At 26.1% G+C, this 6,189-nt stretch overlaps 1 long non-coding RNA gene across 1 annotated transcript; it reads right to left on the bottom strand.

The window, feature by feature from the left end:
* Positions 1 to 2,530: 2,530 nt before the first annotated feature.
* On the bottom strand, positions 2,531 to 4,836 carry LOC140921094 (uncharacterized). Its single transcript, XR_012163969.1, has 2 exons — positions 4,408 to 4,836; positions 2,531 to 2,813 (listed from the first exon to the last, which is right to left on the bottom strand). It is a non-coding gene; the product is annotated as an uncharacterized lncRNA (long non-coding RNA).
* Positions 4,837 to 6,189: the final 1,353 nt, after the last annotated feature.

The following is a 6,189-nucleotide window of genomic DNA, read 5'->3' as shown; positions in this document are numbered from 1 at the left end:
GAATTGAGAAGATGTCGTCAACCCCATTAGAGAGGTACAAAAAACTTGCCCTAGCTGAGTCTTTACCAAAAATCTACAGATACCCAATTCTCTGCAAACAACTAAGCTTTAGTTCTTAGAGAAGCTTTCAATCAATTACCAATGATTTTGCAATCCCTCTTATTCCAAGAGTCTCTCTTCGTCTTCCTTCTCCTCCCACAGTACCTTTATCTTCTCCAATATTTCTTCTTATTCATTTCTTTCGTTAATCAAATTAAGATATCATTTCTTATGTATGTATTTTGTTATCTTCATTTTGTATATTTTGTGTAAATTCTTTTATTTTTGTTTATAATTATGTGATCATTGGATTACAAATGAAACTTGTAAAATTTACTTAATTTTCATGTGCCAATAGAATACTTATGCTTTTATTTAGTATGCTATAGTGTATATAAAACCATGAAATGTGTTTTATCTGTTTTCTTTGGGGAACAAATTTATATCACTATTTTTAATCAATGTTAATTTGATACTAATTGAACATTTTTTGGGGATCAGATTGCCTCATTATTTTTGATGATCCTCTCTAATTCTAGAATGCAGACTCATAGTATTGTTTCAAAACTCCATTTACTCCTTCAAACTGTAGAAGCAACACTGTTGAAACATAAAAGGAATATTGTTGTAACACAATTTAAACAAGCAATGATCGCTCATAAGAGGTGCTCTAAAGCTAACCATGTACAGAAAGGTCAGATTAAAGTTAATAAATATAGCTTTGTATACATGTTTAACAAGTTTATTTTTTTTATGTATATCATGTTCACTCCAACTGCCACAATATATTCTTGTACACATTTTTAGTTTTCTAGACATGCAATCATTGGTCTTAGTGGGGATAGTCTGGTAGTAATACAGTCTTTCTTTTCACCAATAAATTTTTGTATCACTTTCTTTTTTATTTTTTTATTTTTGTATTAATTTTTTACAAATAAATTTAAAACAATTCAAACTTATTTTTTCAGGCTATAACTTACAATAAAACTTATTCATCTCATCACTTTCGTCATGAGTTCAGACTCACTACTACATATTCATTAATGGCTTCCACAATTACTCACAAGGTAACAACTTCTTTGTACCATTTAAAGTGTCCCTAAAATTATATATATATATATAATAAAAAATTATTGAAACATTTATGTTTTGTATTGATACATAACCACATTTTTAATCAAATTAATATTATGTAAATTGGAGCTAATATAAGGTGAAAACAAATTGACAACTCTCATTAGTTGCCTTTGTTCACTTATTTTAGACATAATCCACCAAAATGTAAAATTTTGTATGTCTTCTCTTCCTTGTATGTTCTTCACTTATGCCTTTTGTTTTCTTATTTATGTTCTTTACTTGATTAACTATATATTAAATTAATTAGTACCATAATTATTGACTCATATTAATATCATCAAGCCTAAATAAATTAAAATTATTGTTAATAATTAAATAAAAGTATAACTTTAAGACTAAATATGTGATATTTATAGTGTCCGGTCGTGTTTAATATTTTACATTTTATAATTAAGTAATTAAGATGCATATTATTTTGTCAATTATTTTTATAAACTACATGTATCGTGGAAAATTTTCAAATTTAAAATTAATGACTTTGATCATTTTAATCATCAATTTATAATTTTTTTTAGTTTAAATTGGATATATTACAAGTTTAATTACAAACATTCAAACTATTATTATTATTATTATTAATAGAGTAATCATCATCATAATCATTAATCTTTAACTATTTCATTATTTAATAAAAAAATTCAAAATTTAAATTTTTAGTTTCAAAACCGAAATTCAAAATTTATAACAATTTAGTTACAAAAAGTTAATTGTCAATCAATTATAAATATACATTAAATACAATTAATTACAAATGCCTTTTGTTTTCTTATTTATGTTTTTTTACTTGATTAACTATATATTAAATTATTTTTTAGCATTATTGACTCATTAATACTATCAAGCCTAAATAAATTAAATTATTATTAATAATTAAATAAAAATTTAACTATATTGTCTTATCGTGTTTAATATTTTACATTTTATAATTAACTAAATAAGATAATTTTATGTATCGTGGAAATTTTTTTGTAATTCTGATTTTTTTTTAAATCAAGTATATTACAATTTTAATTTACAAACATTCAAACTATTATTAATATCAATAGAATAATTATAATTATCATCTTTAACTATTTATTTAATTTGTGTCACTTTTAACAAAATAAATGCATCAATACGTGTTGAGTTCCAGTTTCTTTAACAAAAAAATTTAAAATTTTTATTTTTATTTTCAAAACTGAAATAAAAAATTTATAATAATTCGGTTACAACATATTAATTGTCAAACAATTATAACTATACATCAAATACAAATAATTCAAAATGAAAAACTTTAATTTCATGTCATTAACACAATACAACAACAAATTAAATTTAATAAATTTCATAAGAAAAAAAAATTTACCAAAATTCATATACAAATATTTTTATACTATATATATTCACCAATATCCAAATTAGAAAATCAAAAACAAAAAACCTCACATTTCTGAAATACATACTTTGCAAAACAATTTCAGATGGACTATACTTTTCTTGAACATCTTAATGATCAACGAGATAATTGGAGTATCAGTGTTCAAATTGTTCGCATGTGTATTGTCTACACTACACAGAGTGAAGATAAATCAATCTCCTTGGACATGATTTTGCTAAATGAACCTCACATGAAGAGCAAGTTTATCTTGTTGACAAGCCTACAAAAATACTTAGACTAGAAATCAAAATGCATGTGTAATAATTTTTAATATAAAATACAAAACAATTTAATTTCAAAACCTACTAACATTATTATAATTTCATTGCTAAATAACATTTAACACATTCTTTATTTATTTTTTGCTTTAATTTTTAGGGGTGAAATTATGAAAGTCACTTTATGGAGGAATATAGTTGCTGATTTTTTAAAATTATTTGTCCATCACAAGCTTTTAAAAATTATTTGTCCATCACAAGCTATATGATGGTCCTAAGACTTTTGCGGTAACATCAACAACAGTTAAAAAATTCAGAGGTCTCAATATTAATATTAATTTCATTTTTTACAACAAAATTCTAATAAATTTCCTTTTTTTTTATACCGTAATTATTAGTGCACATTCACTTCTTTATTATAATTACAGATGACTACTCAATCAACTCAACTTCAACAACAAGGGTTTATATTAACTTAGAAATACCAGAATTCAATATACTTTCACAAAGGTCTACCATTTATATCTTTATGTCTTCTTTCTTTTCTCTTATTCTCTATTTTCAATATCATTCTATAAGACCACATTAACATCAATAAAAAAAATTACAAAAACAATTTGAAAAACATATTTTGTTTGGTGTGATTTCAGTCAAAGTCAAGAAGATGAAGTTAGAGATATACCACCTCAAGATTTTTCCCACAATGCACCAGAGAAAAGAATGGTCAGGAATCGAACAACATTAAAACATATAATGACCATGAAATGAGAATCTAATGTTCAGGTGCATTTAATTACCTAGCACCACATATATACATGCAATCACGTTATTTTAATCAAATATACTTTTTAGACCAAATTGAGAGATTATATACATAAAAATTTACATTTCTATTGGATTTTCATATAATTTATATAATATCAACAATTTACATAAAAATTTATATTTCTATTGCATTTTCATATAATTTATATAATATTAACAATTTATATATAATTTTTTAAAAATACAGGAAAAGGGTATTCACAATCTGTGCAACTATCAATGACATTGATTACAAATTTGGATGGAATTACATTGGATGTGAAAATTGTCTCACAAAATTAACTCAACAAGGCCAACAATACAATTGGGAAGTGTAATGAAATTGGTCAAACAAAACAAAACCAAAAAAAGTGGAAAAAATTAAAATCGTTAATACTACATGAATGTATTTTCAAATATTTCACTTTAATAGTTTTTAGTTTCAGCAATAAAGTAGTAATTTTTGTAACTCAATTTCAATTATCAAATATATTACTTCTGTTCTACAAATTACATTGGTACAATCTATTATAATATATTCAAAAAAAACTCCAACACCATATGTTGACATGTCATGGATCGAATGCCGCGAAATAGAATTTAGGCCAAGATAGATGATAGACGCTTGGGGAAAAGATGGTCAAAAAAAGGCAAAGTTTCAATATTATGCTCTCTTTTCCAAGTACATTTTGTTTGTTGTTTGTTTAAATCAAAAAAAAAAATTAAAAATAAAATTCAATTAAACATGCAAATGTATAATTAGTAATTAAGTAAATTAATTTAATCACTTACTTTAAAACAATGCAAAAATTGATCAACTTCACTAAATTGTGGTGTCTTATCCTCTTTTATCTCACCCCAAGACAACCATGATTTTTTTTATTTTTTATATTTCTCTTATATGACTTCAGCAATTGCCTTTGCAGATGATTTAAAAGGAAGATATCTTCAAAGTTTACATGCAAATTAAATATAAAAATTAATTAATAAAATAATCAAAAATGCAATAATTAACAAAAATGAAATAATTAACAGGCATAATTTAAAATAGTTTAGATACTTATCTCCTTCTGGAATAATAACTATGTAGTTGTAGCAATCAACACATTCGGGTTCTATTATTTCGTATGTGGTATAAAGCTCTATATGGATTTCAGGATGTAGGGGAATAGCTCTGCCGCTAGTATCAGTCGTCAGCATAGGCATGTAGATGGGTCGTTAACAACAGATCTTGCTGCATTGTCCATAGTTGGTGGTCTTGTCGTCATCAAAAACATGTAGTTTACAATTAATTTAATCACTTATTTTGAAACAATGCAAAAATTGATCAACTTTACAAAATTGTTGTGTCTTATCCTCTTTTATCTCACACCAAGGCAAACATGGTTTTATATTTTGCTTATATGACTTCAGCAATTGCCTTTGTACATGATTTAAAACGAAGATATCTTTAAAGTTTACATGCAAATTAAATATAAAATAATTGAAAATGCAATAATTAACAAAAATGAAATAATTAACAGGCATAATTTTAAATAGTTTACACACTTATCTCCTTCTGGAATAATTATTATGCGGTTGTAACAATCAACACGTCCGAGTTCCATTATTTCGCATGTGCTATAAAGCTCTATATGGACGTCAGGATGTAGGGGAATAGCTCTGCCACTAGTACCAGTCGTCGGGATAGACATGAGAGATGGACCATTAACAACACGTGGTTTAACAATTTTTTTCTTACCACGTGATGTGTTAGATACTTCTCATATTTCTAGCCGTTCTCGATCCCCTTACTCTCGACACAGAGCCCATGTCTATATATATATATATATATGTATGTACAATTCACATAAATTAATAAAGAAATATACATAAATAAATTATAAATATACAAAAATAAAGAAATATATATACACACATTTCACATAATTAATTAATTGTCGTCATCATTCTCTAATTCTTCTATTTCTTATTCATCAACTTCTTCTCCAATGTTTGACTCATGACAAAGTCGATTAATAGTCACATCTCCTATCACATGATCCAAATTTGACATTTCATCCATTTGATATGCAACTTCTTCATCATGATCTGCTTCATCTACTTTGATTCCACTCGTTGGCCTTGTTTTGATTGGAGGACACCAACCTTGCTTGTTTCTGATTGTTGACGGACAAGGAAAATAATACACTTGTCTTACATTATAGGCCATGGCAAATGGATCAAACAGTGGATATCCTTTGCTCAAATGAATGTTGTGTGATTAATCATGTCTATCTTGAGACTAATCGATGTGCAGATAAGCTAGCTAACCTTAATCTCAGTTGAGATTTTAATATTGTTGACCCACATACTCATTTTCCTAGTGTATTACTTCTTATTGATGATGATTATAGAGGGATGTATTTCTGTCGTTTCTTTCGCGTAAGTTTTCTTTGTAATTTTCCCTTTTATCATGGAGAAAAAGGAATGCTACTCAAAGATTAAGATCTTATCAAAACACAACAGGTCTCATTGATTGTGGATGGCTTATTAGAGATCATAAAGGAGTTCATATTCGTGGTTTCTTTTGCA

Source organism: Cicer arietinum, chromosome 7 (genome assembly GCF_000331145.2).
Source record: "Cicer arietinum cultivar CDC Frontier isolate Library 1 chromosome 7, Cicar.CDCFrontier_v2.0, whole genome shotgun sequence".
In the NCBI taxonomy this organism is placed as follows: domain Eukaryota; kingdom Viridiplantae; phylum Streptophyta; class Magnoliopsida; order Fabales; family Fabaceae; genus Cicer; species Cicer arietinum.
Note: the sequence above shows the minus strand (reverse complement) of the source record. Positions and strands in the feature narration are given on the sequence as shown.